Source organism: Pleurodeles waltl, chromosome 1_2 (genome assembly GCF_031143425.1).
Source record: "Pleurodeles waltl isolate 20211129_DDA chromosome 1_2, aPleWal1.hap1.20221129, whole genome shotgun sequence".
NCBI classification, from domain to species: domain Eukaryota; kingdom Metazoa; phylum Chordata; class Amphibia; order Caudata; family Salamandridae; genus Pleurodeles; species Pleurodeles waltl.
In genome coordinates this window covers 409,771,042-409,787,806 of record NC_090437.1, presented here as the reverse complement: position 1 = coordinate 409,787,806, position 16,765 = coordinate 409,771,042, and positions in this window count along the sequence as shown.

Here is a 16,765-nt window from a genome sequence, read left to right as displayed (position 1 = left end):
CTCACCCTTTTTTCACACAATTGGAATGGGCCCAGTCCATTTGGCCTGAAGTGCCCAAGGAGACATAGGCTTCAAAACCCACACCAACTGACCTGGGAGATACCCAGGTATGGTAGCCTTCTGGTCATGCCAGAGCTTCATGAGCTCTTGGCTGGCCTCCAGGTTGCTGCTTGCCTTCTTCATGTACTCAGCCATGCGTGACCGCAGACCCAGCACATTCTCCTTGGATTCTTTGAGAAGCTTCTCCCAAGACTCTCTCACCAAGCACAATGGGCCTCTTACAGGGTGCCCAAACAGTAACTCAAAGGGATTTAATCCAACCCCTTTCTGTGGCACCTCTTTGTAGGCAAACAGCAGGCATGGGAGGAGAACATCCCATCTCCTCCTGAGTTTGTCAGACAAACCCATGATCATGCCCTTCAGGGTCTTGTTAAATCTTTCCAAACGACCATTGGTCTGTGGATGCTAGGGGGTGGTGAACTTATAACTAACAACACACTCATCCCACATTGCTTTCAGATAGGCAGACATAAAATGTGTGCCCCTATCTGAGACCACCTCCTTTGGGAATCCCACTCTGGTGAACATACCAAGTAGGGCCCTAGCCACTGTGGAAACAGTAACTGTCCTGAGGGGTATTGCCTCAGGGTACCCGGTGGCATGGTCCACAACCACCAAAATGTACCTGTTGCCTGAGGCAGTTGATAGGTCTAGGGGGCCAACAATGTCAATCCCCACCCTCTCAAAAGAAGTCCCAACCAATAGCAGTGGTATCAAGGGAGCCTTTGGCTTGCCTCCTGCCTTGTCACTGGCCTGGCAGGTGACACAGGAGCTGCAAAACTCCCTGACTTTTTCTGACATTTGGGGCCAATAAAAATGATTGACCAGCCTGTTCCAGGTCTTGAGCTGTCCAAAATGTCCAGCTAAGGGAATATCATGGCTTAAAGTGAGGAAGAATTCTCTATACCTCTGGGGGACCACCACTCTCCTGGTTGCCCCTGGTTTGGGGTCCCTTGCCTCAGTGTAGAGAACTCTATCCTCCCAGTAAACCTTGTGTGTTCCACTGGTATCCCCTTGTTCTTGCCTGGCAGGAGTCTGCCTTAGGCCCTCAAGAGTGGGGCACTCTCTTTGTCCCTGGTACAACTCTTCTCTGGTGTTCCCACCTGCCCCTTGCAGTTCTGCCAATTCAGGCAGAGCTTGCAGGGGAAGTGGCCCTCCCTCAGAGATCAGATCCTCTCCCTCAGGTTTGGATTCTTCCTGACCCTCTGTACTTGTGGGGCTGGCAAGCCAGACCAGGTGCCCTTTCTCTTCTTCTTGGAGGCTTGGCCCATTTTTCCAGGGTCTAAGTGTCCAGGACTTCCTTGTTGTGCTGCCTGTGACCTGGTCACAGCACATACCCATTCAGGGAGGTCTGGCATCTGTGCATGGACCCTACTCTCCATGGAATTTGGTTCTGCTATCTGTATAATTACTTGGTGGAAGACACCAGGTAAGACCTGTTCTGGAGAAACCAGTTTCTCTGTGACCATTGTCGCACTGGCTCCTGTATCTCTTACAGCTTCCACCTCAGTCCCATTGACTTTAGTTCCTCTGCCTATACCTCTCCATGCTGGGAGGTAAGGTGGCCATAGTTGCAATGTCCACCCCACCCACGATACTAAGGTGACCTCTGTGAACCCTGATCCCAGCCCTGGGCCAACCACCATTGGGAGGCTTCTTGGAGCAGATACCATCTCCTCTTTTGTGTCCAAGTTGATGACACTCAAAACACTTGCCGGCCTTAGCAAGCTCCTGAAACTTTCCTGCCTTAACAGGATCATAATGCTTCCCCTGATACCCTTTTCCCTTAGAAGAGGAATGAATCGGGCTCCCCCACCCTGAGATGTTTTGGGGACTCTTTTGAAGACTCCTTGGGCTTTTTATCATCTTTCCCTTGGTTCTTCCCCTGAGAAGAACCATGTCTTCCCTTTTTCTGATCACCCCCTAAGGGTCTCTGGTTAACCCTAGTTCTTAACCAGTCATCTGCTGCCTCCCCCAGCTCTCTGGGGTTGGTCAACTTAGGGCGCTGGTTTGCGTAATTTTTTTTACTGCCGGCTAACGCCATTCCTACGCCCCATGCGGGCCCCTTATTTAAGGATTGACGTTAGCCGGCGCTGCAGGCTGGTCAAAGTAAAAAAAAAATACTCAAACCAGGCAGCGCCGGCGTAGGGAAAAATGGGGGTTGTGCGTCAAAAAATGGTGCAAGTCAGGTTTGAGTCAAAAATCATGCCTCAAACCGGACTTGAGCTATTTTTTGATGCACAACCCCCATTGAAATGACTCCTGTCTTAGCAAAGACAGGAGTCATGCCCCCTTGCCCAATGGCCATGCCCAGGGGACTACTGTCCCATGGGCATGGCCATTTGGCACAATGGCATGTAGGGGGCCCCAAATTAGGCCCCCCTATGCCACTTTAAAAAATAAAAAAGTTATACTTACCTCAACTTACCTGTACATACCTGGGATGGGTCCCCCCATCCATGGGTGTCCTCCAGGGGTGGGCGAGGGTGACAGGGGGTGCCCCTGGGGGGCAAGAAAGGGCACATCTGGACTGCTTCCATGGTCAGAGATCATGGAAGTGAGCCCACAGGTCCCTTAACGCCTGCCCTCACCCAGGCGTTAAAAACATTAGGCTCTGCGCTGGTTTTTTAAGGCCTGCCCGCTCCTGTGCATCAAAATGATGCGAGAGTATAAATAAGGCGCACAGGCCTTCAAGTCATTTTTTGGACGGGAACGCCTACCTTGCATGCCATTAACACAAGGCAGTTTCCTGCATCCAAAAAATGACGCACACAGAGGTTTTTTGACGTCCGTGGGATCGGGTGTCATAGTATAAATATGTGGCAAGCTTTGGGCCGAATGTGCGTCAAAATTTTTTGACGCACATTCGGCGCAAACGGAGTATAAATATGCCCCAAAGTATCTTGTCAATGAAGAAGAGAAATTAACCTGGCTGCACCTTGCAAACAGCTTCTTTTCTGCCTAATGCAACACTTGCCCTGTTTTTAATTCTATACCTTCTATGAACTTGTGCATTCAGATAACAAGCACAAATATGTGTTTAAGGGATAGTCCAATTAGCATGTGCACACTCAAAAGTAAAAAGGTGAAAGATATAAAATTATTCCAAGGTAAGATGATTAACGATAGATTTGTTTTGATATGGTAAGGCTTATAACATCATAATGACTATTCACCGATTTCAATCAGCCCATCAATGATTGACAAAGTATTATACTGTTCATTGCAGGTGTCCTGGACTTGTTACTGGACCTATCAAGGAACAGAATATTAGTACTCTCTGTTCTAAGGGGGTTGGCCAAATGATCTTCACAGCTGCCAGGAAACTGACCACGATCACTTTAGCTCCATCATGCCCCCGGTAAAACAGCTGCGAGAGCTCCTTTGTGTTTCTTTTTAGAATGCCAGGTCTCTGAAATGGGCGGTTGAAAGTTGTATCTGGGTTTTTAAAACCCTTTATTCAAGCTCTGCGAAGTGGCCTTTGGCAACACGCTCGCAACTGCAAATCAATTAAACGGACAAATATTCCATAACGATGGAATACAGGGCCGGACAAAGAACTTAAAACGGCCCTGCTAAAATTATAAATTCAGCCCCTTGTGCAGAAGTGTTAATGTGCACTAGAAATAGAACAACTCTTTCAAGTTGCTGCAGGGGTCGCTTAATGTGCACCATCACGCCTGGAGGCCAAAATCGGCCTCCAGCTGTCAAAACCGGCCTCCTAGGGCTCCACCCTCGCGGGGGATTGCCCGATTGCCCACCTGGCCAGTCCGGCTATGATGGGACAACACAGGCTCTATCATTTGCGCTCTACTGATGCAGGCCTTAACATCACAGATGAGGATAGACTAGTGCAGCGAATTTAATGGCATACAATATTTGTGCATAAACAGGGAATTATTGGTCTCCAAACCTATTATGCATTACGAAAAAGCATACTTTGTACTCTATAGTCTTTCTAATATGTTGTTAATTCCTTCATGAAGGAGCAGCAGATAGGAGACCTACAGAAGTGCCCCCAACCAAAGACAGGGGACCTGCTCAGAAGGGCAAGATTGCCTGTAAAGAGACAAGAGCACCAGACACCCGAGTACACAAATAGGCGGAGGGAGAGCCGACAGTCCCGTAGCTGATGCTGGCACAAGGTGTTTCCTTCAGAGCCTAGCTTACACCCTTAAACTGAACTGAGGCCAAGACTCACCAACTTTTCGTGTTGTCGGTGCCCCAGATTTTTGGTGCAGTGACATTGCAAAATGTTAGCTAGTATTTACTGAGCCACTCAACGTCCATCTTGTGTTGCGTTGAATGGTGTGATTAACAAAATGTAATGTAGCAGCCTTGTGAGCTGCGTTGCGTTGCACTGCATCCGGGAGGCAGTACTTGGGTGGAGCATGGGCGTTTCCATGCTTCCACCTGTGGATTTCGGTGCATTTCATATTTACTTAAACTAGTAAACTTGGGAATGTGGCAAACTACTACACCTTCCACAGGGAGGCGTAACAAAGAGAACTAGCTTTATTTCTGGTTACTTCCTCTTTCGATGCATGATGCATGATGCTTCCTGTATCACACATAGAAAAAAGAGAAATTGCCCTACTAGATGCCTTCCTGCACAAAAACAATCCTGCGCATAACACGGGTACCTTTGCAGCATGTCACAAGGGTGCCTGCGTTGGTGCTAGGTAGCCTTAAGTGCACTAGTGCTGTAAGAGAGCGGAAGTGCACCATATCATTGTAGGTATGGCACTTTCCAGCTCTTTACAGTTAATGTGACGCAGCAGAACAACTTTGCCTGCTTTTGATAACTATGCCTAAATATGGTTACAGCTTGTTAGGCAACAACCGCAGCTCAGTTGGGAAACAAAGAAACAATAAGGCCAACATGGATGAACTGCATCCAAGCTGCTCCCCAGACTGCTTTTCACAGCTATTTAGATAAGAGCAGTGCAGGAAATGAGGGGGATTCAGCTGGATCCTGCATTCAGCAACTGTTAATAAGCCAAATCCGGGCAGCCTCAGTTATATATGCTGAATTTGTCCCTCTCTAATTTGCTGACACTAGGACTCACTCAGCAGCACCCACAGATTGTCTGCTTTCCTTTTGAAGCAGCAAGCTACAGGATGGGGTCTTATTTTCGCTTCCATCTGGGCCCCCCAAAAAGGCATCACTTAAAGAGCCATCAGAAATTCTTTTGCTTTTGTCTTATCCTGGCTGGGAGGTACCAGGGGCTTAATACCTAGATGTCAATGTATTTGTAATGGAAGGAAACAAAGGCACTGTGCTTGTTATCACGTCACATGTGCGTAAACATCTATGTTTTGGAGTCAGGTTTTTTAATTTAGTCAGCCCTTGTTTGTAAGAGAAATAAAAACCATGCACTGTATGTATCTATCTAGATGAGTAATTATGCTAATAATTTAAATACCACATACTAATTCATATTTTTATTTCATTCCTTTACAGTGCTGTTCATCCCAATCAGAGCACTTTCCATCACACACATATATACAGAGACAATGAATCAGATGTGAATAACATAAATGTACAGGAAATGTTACAGAAGACAATGAGGGTTACAAAGTGTAGGAGTCACATATAATCCACAGTGGTAGGCACTATATGCTGCTAATGTTTGATCTAAAGAAACACAAAGCCAGGATTTAAAACATAATGCAGAGCTTGTGACCGCTTGTACTAATGACATTTTATTACTACCCAAAATAACCCTCTCAATCACTTTTGAATAATGTAAGATTGAGAATAAAAAATGAACTTCTAAACATATGCATTGCAATATGTATGTAGTTCACTGATGCAGGTTCATAGCTTATTATGCTACAAAAGAAGTATTGTAATTTACGAACTGCAAGTAACAAAATTATTTCTGTGACATGAGCTGTACTCCAATGAGCTACCTGCAAAAAATATAAATCTGTGACCTGTATGTTACATGTTATGCTTTGCGGCAAGCACATCATTGATCCTCTATACCACTTTACGATGATTCAAAACTATGACTAGCTAAAACACACATCTCAGTGGCAAGTGCATTAACCACCAAAGTTATCTTACTGTATTTTTATCCCCTGAAAATTGTTAGAAACCCAAAAATCATTGCAGCAAGTACCTTAACCCCCTTTAGATAATTTAATTTTTTGGTGACTAATTAAATAAACCAGAACAGATATACAGCCCTTTTGTCCTTATTGTCATTTTTTTTGCAGCAGAAGTCTGCTCCTCCTAAAATGCATGGCAGTGCCTCTAAAATATGCAAAGAGAGGAGTCTCTTCAAGATGCAGCATGCCAGAGCCACTGCCAGGTGTTCTTGGTAAAAGGGCACTGATAAACTCTAACAATCCTAGTAAAAAAAGTAGCAACCTAGCTCTGCATCCATAGTCAGTACACACATTCCCCAAGCTACCAAGACTCCGTACACGAACCAAAAAGCAGAATAACAGACTGGCAAAAGCCGTCAGTCCAACCAAATCCAGATCTGACATAATTGGATAAGGAGCAATAGCCTGAATCCCTGTTTGGTACAGGCGAGCTCAGGGCTCTGCCCTGTAGTGATGCATCACTAGTTTGGCAACACTATGTGGGATTCCCAAGGTAGGGGTAAGTTAGACACTCCCTTGAGGGCAATGTTATACATGGTTTCCTTTGAGGTCCATGTCAGACAGTTAATAAACAGCTCAGGAACAGGTGTGGTCAGTTCAGGGCCACAAGTAGTTCAAAGCAGTATGTCTGTGTTCTTTATTAGTGCAGCACATCACCAGAATGCTACACTGGTGATAAGGAGGCTGTGCAGACTCTCCACATGCACCTGCACCTCTTACCTCTCTTGCCGCAGTCTGCAGTACAGGAACTGCCTGGGCACAGTGGCCCATAGCTCGGAACATCAGCCTGCCATCCTGTTCCTTTTGCAGCAGCTGCAGCGTTTGTTTGCAAAAGGCTGTCAGGTGCATGTGGCCTGGCAAGGTCATGTGACCAGCCATCACTCTCCTGCCCCAAGCAACTATGCCCCTCAACTGCCATCCTAGTGTTAGGCCCTGCCACTTATGCTCTCAGTGAGGCGCAGACAGTGCTGCTGCTTTGCAGCTGCCACACCCATTCCCCTGGGCCCCAAGAGACTTCCAGATGCTGCTCGCACCTGCCGGAGGTCCTCAGGCCAGCAGTTAGAGCCCTCTGGGAGAGTAATGAGGATGCAAACAGCATGACTGGGCTGAACATTTTAGACAGCTGCCTCCATCCATGTGTTTGTGTTGAACGCTGTGGCCCTATGCAAATGCCTGGACAGGAATCAGGTGCATGGGTGCCCCACAGCTGCCGCCAGTGAACCATACGTACACCCTTCATGCCACATCTGCCTGTAATTGGCTGTGAACATCTCAAACTCACTTGCCCACAGTGCCACCTACACCTCCAAGCACCCAAGTGAGTACTTGTGCGTCCCAGGCTGCCATCTCCACCCCACCCAGCCTGATGGAGGTGCTCACAAGTGCTAGGGAAGAGTGACTGCGCATGCACCCATCCTTGGGTACTGCTACCGACCAGCCATGTCTGTCATCCCGGCCCTTGAATCTTTTGCTGTCACCCGGTCCCTACCTTTGCAAGCTGCTCGATGGAAGGCATGGGTTCAACACCTTGAAACCTACTTTGAGGCCATGGAGATTGTGAATGACAGAAGTTGGCCCCTACTCTTTCACTTAGGTGGGCCAGATGTATATAAGATCTCTAAAGCCGTGGTTGAAGCTGAGCACCCACACCAATACACAATGCTGAAAAATGCCACCACTGTGCACTTCGAAAATTATGCTAACTCAAACTATCAGCATTTCCTCCACCAAACATGGAAATTGCTTGACAAGTCTGTGGATGTGTGCTACAGCCACCTGAAAGAACTAGAGATCGCATGCACGCTGCATACAGGGGTGTGCATCATTGAAACTCCAGAGCAGGTCCTGCAAGAGCGCAATAAGTCCATGAGAGACATCCTGACCCCATGAAGATCCAAAGATCTTTCAAAGTGAGGGCAGTCCACATGGACCCGGTGCAAACGTCACCCCTCAAAGAAGACCCCATCAGTATAATAAGCAAAGAGTCCTTCAAGATCAAATCAGAGCCATTTAAACTAAGATTAGCAGGCTGACCTTGCAGATGGTACAGAGGTTCAAACTCCCAATAAGGTGACTGCCCAGCATTAGGGAAGATCTGCAGTGCCTGTGGTAAGCTCAATCAACCACTCCACCCCGAGACAGTCATCAACTCAGCCATGAAAGTCCATCCAAGCAGTTTACTCCCATCCCATCAGCTCGCCGAGAATGGCATGTCGAGCAGCAGGTAGTCCATGTCATATGGGTGTTTGATTCTCATCACACCACATTCGAGTCAACCCCCACATGCCTCATTGACATGCACAGCCAACCAGTCTACACCCTCAACGACACTGAGGCCTCCATGAACCTCAAGGTAGCTGATATAGACTGTGGCCCATGAAGCCCGCCTGCACTGTGTATCACCAAGATCCACGTTTATGCATTCAGCAACCTTCACCTCTATGACTGGAAGGGGCGTGCAATGCAAAGATCACTCACAATACTACCACACAAGGTCAAACGTCTATGTATCCCAAGAGGGAATGGGGTTCCTCCTAACTTGCCAAACTGCCCAAAATCTCAACCTAGTGCAGTTTGCCTTTAGTGCACACACCAGTGATCTTGTCAGTCTGATAGAGGAATTTGCACCTCTCTTTGACAGCATCAGATGTATGGAGAACAAAGTAATTTGCCTGTATATTGATGAATCAGTTTCTTAAGTATTGCTCTGACATCAATGAATAGCTTTCCACCTTCGGCCTAGGGTTGAGAAGGAGCTGAAACTTCTTAAAGAAGCAGGAACAAATGAGAGGGTCTCTCCCATAGTGGTTGCAAAAAAACTTGAGCAACCAGAAGCAGTATGCATTTGATTTGGCATGAGGGTGCTGCATCTAGCCATCAAATGTAAGCAGCACATTACATTGACCATCAATTACATCATTGGGAACTGTCTGGGTCAAAGTTGTTTTACAAGATGTACCTCCGATTTGGCTATACTCAGATCCACATGCATCTGAACTCTCGGCCCATAGCTACCTTTTTGGGCTCTGGAGATACACCTGACTTAATTTTGGCATCTCAAGCGCCTCTGAAATTTGATAACACATGATCAAAGGGGTTCTAAGTAGTTTCTCTGGTGTGTGGAACATAGGTGATGACATTTAGGTGCACATCCTAACACTAGACAATCACTTTACTCGCCTCTGCGAAGTATTTGGCAGGGTGACAGAACCTGGGTTGACTCTCCATCAGGAAAACTGCAAATTTTTAAGAAGGGACATCAGTTTCTATGGCTACAGATTCTCTGACCGGGGCATTAGTCCAGACCTAAAAAAAAGTAAATTACATTTGAGACACCCCTGCTCCATCATCCATGTCAGGTGTCCGTAGTTTCCTCAGGATGGTGACGTACTACGGGGGTTTCATGAAAACTTGTCAGCTATCACAAGTCCCCTCTGGGAGCTTACCAAATCTACCAGCCCATGGGTGTGGGGAGACGAGTAACGACAGGTATTCAGAAATACCAAGGACGCATCATCGGCATACACAATACTAGTATACTTTGACCACAGGAAAGACTCTCAGCTAGTGGTAGATGCCAGCCCCACAGGGCTAGGAGCAGTACTGGCCCAACATCAAGAGTGCGGTGAGTTTACACAAGTCGTGTACGTGAGCCCGACATTTACACCAACTGAGCAAAGATGCACTCAAATAGAGCGAAAAGCCATTGCCATTTATTGTGGGTGCAGACACTTTTTACATACATGTGTATGGACACCCTTTTACCATATTCATGGACCATAAACTATCGATTCCACTGTTCCGGGGGTCCTCATCCATACCACACTGAGGATTAAAAAATAGATCCTGCAGGAATACAACTTCACCTGTGAATATCGGTAATTCGCTCGTAACCCTACTATCGTCTTGTCATGCCATGCCTGCCCAGCTAACCCCTCTGAAGCAAAGGAAGCCCAAGGCACAGAAGAGTACATCCGCCTGGTGCTCGACAGGTCCAATATAATTCCCATGTTCCTCTCAGAGGTAGTGGAGGATACCAAACATGATGATTATTTGCAAATTGCCAGACAATCAAAGCTGTCAGGAGACTGGCCGCCTCTCCATTGCCCATGTCCGTATTGTACAGTAGAGGTCAAATCAACTCTCCAATCGTTACAATGTCCAACAAGAGTTATATGTCACCTTGGAGGGCTGACTCATGTGGTGTCCACGCATTGTTCTCCCTGACAGTCTGAAACAACAAGCCATTCTCCTAGAGCACAGAGCCCAGCAAGAGGTAGTCAAGTCCAAAAAGAGCCTGAGGAGAAAAGTCTGGTTCCCAGGCCTCAATCAAAGAGTAGAGGATGTGGACAGAAGCTGCCCCGCGTGCCTAGCAAACGGCCAGGCAGAACCTCCAGCACCGGTCATCACTGAAGAAGGCCCTACTGCTCCTTGGCAATGAGTCAGTGCAGATTTTGGGAGGTTCCCTAATGGCTCCAACATGTTTATCCTAGTGGAGGATTTTTCTTGGTCCGAAGTAGAAATTGTGACAATCACCTCAGCGTCAGAAGCAATCCCAAAGAGTAAAACAATAATAAACAACCATGGCTTGTTTGAAGAAATTCACACTAACAACGGTTGCGCTTTCAGGGGCCAAAAGTGTCCCAAATATCTATGTTCTTGGAATACAAAACATAGTCACAAACCCCCCCTGATTCAATGGCTTTCCTCTCCATCTTTGATTTTGTCCCCCCTCAAGAGCCACAGGAGGAGAAAGGGAGAATGGGATGTGTGTGTCCCTCCCTCTCTCTCACTTTCCCATATCCTTAGTCATTGCTGACGCTGCTGTTTCTCTCGCTCACCAATGCTCTTGCCTCTCCGCCCTACTTCTCTTTCCCTCCTGATTTTCTCACATCCTGTGTAGTGTCCTCTCCAGGGGCAAAGCTCCAAGAATTCCTTATACTCTTCCCTGTTTATCTCCCCCTAATTTCTTGCACTGCTGCAATAGCACTCATCGAGGTTGGAGGTAGGGGTGCTGGGAGTGCTGTAGCACCCCCTGCATACATTTGATGGAGTTCAGAAGGTGGCATTTCTATGTTCAAAGACAGAGGTCAAATGTCAGGCCATGTCTTCTCTCAAATTGCTGCTTATTCTTTTAGCAAGTAGAATGGTGTTTTCTTTCTCTTGCTGCAAAGATAGGGGATTTTATAAAATAAATAATCTGACAACTTTGCTGGTGTAAAAGGAAAGGCTGTAGGATGTTAGGTTTTTGCAGTACACAACAGCATTTAAGTACCTGTAAATGAACTGTAAAAATATTTCAAAATATATTAGTTCGGAAAGTACAAGTGAAGCACATTTTTTGTAATTATGTAGTGTGATGGAAATAAAGATTCTTATAGGATCAAAAAAAAATCAAGACACAGTTCTTGGTGATATGCAAATAATAGGTGTTTGCTGAAATCCAATTTCAATACTTTATTGATTGTCCCCTATACTGTTTGATCAATAAAACTGCAAGTCAGTGCACATTTTGAAGCAATTTCAGTGGAAAATGTGCTGTTGTTAAATAACAGTGCACTACCACACCAAGGTTTAGTAATATGTTTCGAACAGAGTGCTCCAAAATGCACAGCCTGCTACATATTACACCTTTACCACTTTGTTGCTGAATTTGTTTGTGTGGCTTATTTGCTATGTGTATTACTTTGTGACACTTGGCTTTTTCACAATCCCTATGACTTAATTGACATAAAATTGATGGCAGTACCCCCACTCCAAAAATCGTTACAGCACCACCGATAGCACCCCATCTTGGTTTCCCCGGCTGCTCCTCCACCTTCTGGACATCCCTCTTTTCCCCACTCTATCCTCTGACATCTGTTCCCTAGCCCCCTATAGCTCCCTCTTACTTCCCATTCCCCTCCCCCCGATTCCTCATACTATGAGCCCTTGACTCCCTTTTCTGGAGAAGAAGTAATGTGTAGGCAAGTGAATGCAGTCTCTGTGTAGTGTGTGAGTCTGATTTCACAGAGGACACTTAATGTATGGGACAAGCGCAAATTGCTTCTTAGGAAGCAAAACACTGAGGAAGGGGGCAGGAATTGCTATGTAGGTAGCGCCACACATAAACAATACAGGCCCAGATTTAAGAGTGCCTAGCACCATCCAACGGGCACACTAGCATCATCTTTTGAAGCTTATGTGGTGTTAGATGGCCAAACATGCAGGGCCATATTTACAAAGTGGTGCACTGCATGCATTCCACCACTTTGTAACCCTTTGTGCCACATTATGGCTGCACCAGGCATAATGTATGCAAGGGGGTGTTCCCCTGTTAGGGGAGCAGGCAAAAATAGTGCAAAAAAATCTAAGAGATTTCTTTGCTTCATTTTTTCCGGCATTTTTAATGCCTGCTCAGAGCAGGTGTTAAAAGGGAGCACACCATTATTTACAATGGGCCCCTATGTACTGTTCAGGGTTAGTGCCAAAATGTACTGAAGAGTACATCAATAGTGTCAAAATTCTGACGCTATCACCCCCTTCCTTGCACCACTGTACACTGTATTTTAAATATGGCACACATGGTAGTGGTAGGGGGGTGCTAAGGGATGCAAGGAAAGTGGTGCTGCACTTGGTGCAGTGCCACTTTTCTTAAATATGTCCCACAGTATTCTAGATGCACACACTCAGTGCAATGTACCCCATCTCAGATGCACAAGCAGAACTCTGTTCCTCATGTGCACATTAGACTGGGTGTGGCATCTAGCATTTGATTTACAGGCCCTGGGCACCTCTAGTGCACTGTACTAGGGACTTACCAGTAAATCAAATACGCCAATCATGGATGAACCAATTACATACACATTTGGTATAGGAGCACTTGCACTTTAGCACTGGTTAGCAGTGGTAAAGTGCCCAGAGCAACACAAACAGCAAAAACAGAGTCCAGCACACATCAACAACCTAGGAAACAGAGGCAAAAAGTTAAGGGAGACCACGCCAAAGATGGAAAGTCTAACACGTGTCCCCCCAGCTGAAAGTGGAGAGCAACTACTCAACCTCATGGGAGTTCTCATCACTAAAGTGGAAGAATCTGGACAGAACATCAGCATTGGGTGTTTTGTACCAGGGCGGTGTTCCACCGTAAAGTCCATCCCCTGTGGGGCAATGGACCACCTCAACATTTTTGGATTCTCCCCCTCATCTGCATTAACCATCTGAGGGGTCTGTGGTCGGACTAAACCCAGAAGTGAGTCCCAAACAAGTAGGGTCTTAGCTTCTTCAGTGCCCAGACCACAGCAAACGCTTCACGTTCTATGGTTCCACCTACGTTCCCTGGGAAGTAACCTCCTGCTTATGAAGGCTACAGGTTGATCTAGGCCCTCTTCATTAAGCTGTGAGAGTACTGATCCAATACCATGCTCTGAGGCATCTGTTTGCACAACAAACTCCTTTGAGTAGTCAGGTGCCTTCAGAACAGGTGCTGTGCACATGGCAGCCTTCAGGGCATCAAAGGTGGTCTGGCAAGCCTCTGTCCAGATCACCTTCCTGGGTTGCTTCTTAGAAGTCAACTCAGTCAAGGGGGTAACAATGGTACCATATCCCTTGACAAACCTCCTGTAGTATCCTGTGAGACCTAAGAAGGCTCTCACTTCAGTCTGGGTCTTGGGAAGCTCACAAGCCAGGACGGTATCAATCTTTGGCTGTAGGGGTGCCACCTGGCCACTCCCCACCTGGTGTCCCAAGCACACCAAGAGATCCCTGCCCTATTTGGCAATTGCTTGCCTTAATAGTGAGGCCTGCCTTCTGCAGGACCTCTAACACTCTCCTGAGGTGTTGTAGATGTTCCTCCCATGTGGAACTAAACACAGCAATGCCATCCAAGTAGGCGGCACTGAACTCATCCAACCCAGCCAACACCTGGTTGAACAACCTCTGAAAGGTGGCAGGGGCATTCTTCATCCCAAATGGCATCACTTTAAATGGAAGGTGCCCATCTGGGGTAGAAAATGCTGACCTCTCCTTGGTCCCCTCAGTTTAGGCAATCTGCCAGTACCCAGACGTTAAGTTAAACATACTGAGGTACTTGGCAGCTCCCAACCGGTCAATGAGCTCATCAGCTCATGGGATGGGGTGTGCGTCAGTCTTGCTGACCGCATTGAGTCCCCGGTAGTCCACACAGAACCGGAATTCTGGAGTGGCACTAGGGGCAGCAGCCTTTGGGACCAATACCACTGGGCTGGCCCAAGGACTGCTGGAATGCTCAATAACCCCTAGGGTTAACATTTTTGCTACTTCATCCTTAATGCAATCCCTGACCCTGTCAGTCATCCTGTAAACTTTCTGTTTAATGGGTGGACTGTCCCCAGTGTCCACATCATGTGTGCACAAGTGTGTGATGCCTGGGATCAGGGAAAACAGTGAGGCGAACTGTCCCAACACCTGGTGACAGTCCCACTGCTGCTCTTCAGTCAGGGAGCGGGAAAGGATCACTCCCTCCACAGACCCATATTTCTCTCCTGCAGACAGGAGTTCAGGAAGAGGCTCACTCTCCTCCTCCACCTCATCATCTGTCACAAGAAGCATGGACAGTTTAGTCCGCTCAAAGTGCGGCTTGAGGCGGTTGACATGCAGGGCCCTTAAAGGGTTCCTTGGAGACTGCAAGTCCACCAGGTAGGTGACTTCACTCTTGCGCTCCACCACCTCAAATGGCCCAGTCCACTTGTCCTGGAGCACCGTAGGCTCCACTGGTGCCACCACCCACACTTTTTGTCCAGGTTGAAACTCGACCAGAGTGGCATTCTGGTCATACTAGCGTTCCATGTCCTCCTGGCTTGCTTCCAGGTTCTCCTGTGCGAGACTCCTGAAGCGTCCAGTCTGGTTTCTCAAAGTCAGAATGTAGCTAAATACATCCTGGGGGGGGTTACTAGGAGCTTTCTCCAAAGCCTCCTTCACAGACTCAAAGGTCCCCTCACAGGGTGGCCATAGATTAGCTCAAAGGGACTAAACCCAAGTCTCTTTTGAGGCACCTTCCTGTAAGTGAACAGAAGGCATGGCAAGAGGACGTCCCATTTCCGCCTCAAGGGCTCTGACACGCCCATAATCATGCCTTTCAAGGTGCGGTTGAATCTCTCAATCAGACCATTACTTTGGGGGTGGTAAGGGGTGGTGAATTTGTAGGTTACCCCATACTCCTTCCACAGAGACTTCATATATGTGGATATGAAGTAGGTACCCCTATCAGATACCACTTTCTTGGGGAACCCCATGCAGATAAAACCCCCCATCCAAGCACGACCCACCACAGGGGAAGTGATCGACCTCAGAGGAATGGCTTCTGGGTACCGGGAGGCATTGTCCACCAAGACCAGGATGAACCTGTTGCCCGTGGCAGTCTTGGAATCCAGAGGCCCCACAATGTCAATCCCTACCCTCTCAAAGGGACTACTGACAACAGGTAAAGGTTGGAGGGGAGCCTTACATTTTCCCCCACTCTTGCAACTGGCCTGACAAGTTTGACATACCTGCAATCTGCATCTGAGTGCCTGCTCAACAGGGGCTAATAGATGTGGGTGACAAGCCTCTTAAAGGTCTTGTCCTGCCCCAAATGTCCAGCTAAAGGCACATCATGCGCTAACCCCAGTAGGAAGGCCCTGAAGCACTGGGGTACCACGAACACACAGGCTGACCCAGGCTCAGGAACCTTAGGCTCACTATACAGGAGGTCATCCTCCCAATAGATCAGGTGCAATCCTGGCTCCTTGCCAGCCGCCTGGTCTGCAGCCTGCTGCCGCAAACCCTCCAGAGTAGGGCATGTCCTCTGTGCTGCACAGAATGCTTCCCTGCTGGGCCCCCCTTCCTGCTGCCATTGCGACAGCTCAGGGACCTCACCCAGTTCAGCTACCTGTTCCCCTGTAGGCTCCGGGTCATCACCCTCAGGCTCTACCTCCTCCTGGACCGCGGGAACTTCTGGGGCCAGTTTCCTAGCCCCCTGCCCTTCCTCTTCTTGGTGGTCCCCTGGGCCACTGTTTCAGTCTCCAGGGGCTCTTGACCACCCTGACGGGCTGCCATTGACCGGGTGGATACGCATAGCCACCCAGGCAGTCCCAACATCTCCAATTGAGACCTGTGTTCCACCAGGTCATTGCCTAGCAAACAATCTACAGGCATGGTTGTACTCACACCTACCTTCAAGGAACCTGAGACCACCCCCCATTCAAAGGGAACCTGCGCCACTCTGCACAAACGCTCTGAGTTGTCCACTGCAACTACTTGGTGAAGTACCCGGGGATCAATCTGCTCTTCAGACACCAGATGACTCCTCACTGTAGTCACACTGGCTCCTGTGTCTCTCAGAGCCTCCACCCTCTGTCCATTGATGGCCACCCACTGCCTGTATTTGTTAGTGTTCTCAGGCACGAGGGTTCTCTGGACCATCTCACTGTCCCCTAGTGAGACAAGGGTCATCTCAGCTGGCTCTCACCCACCTTGAACCAACTCCTCCCCAAGCGCTACACAAGCCAAACCCTGGGTCTGCACACCAGTGGGTGCCGGTGTACTCTTGGGGCATTTGGGGTCCCCCCTCACATGACCCACCTGGTCACAT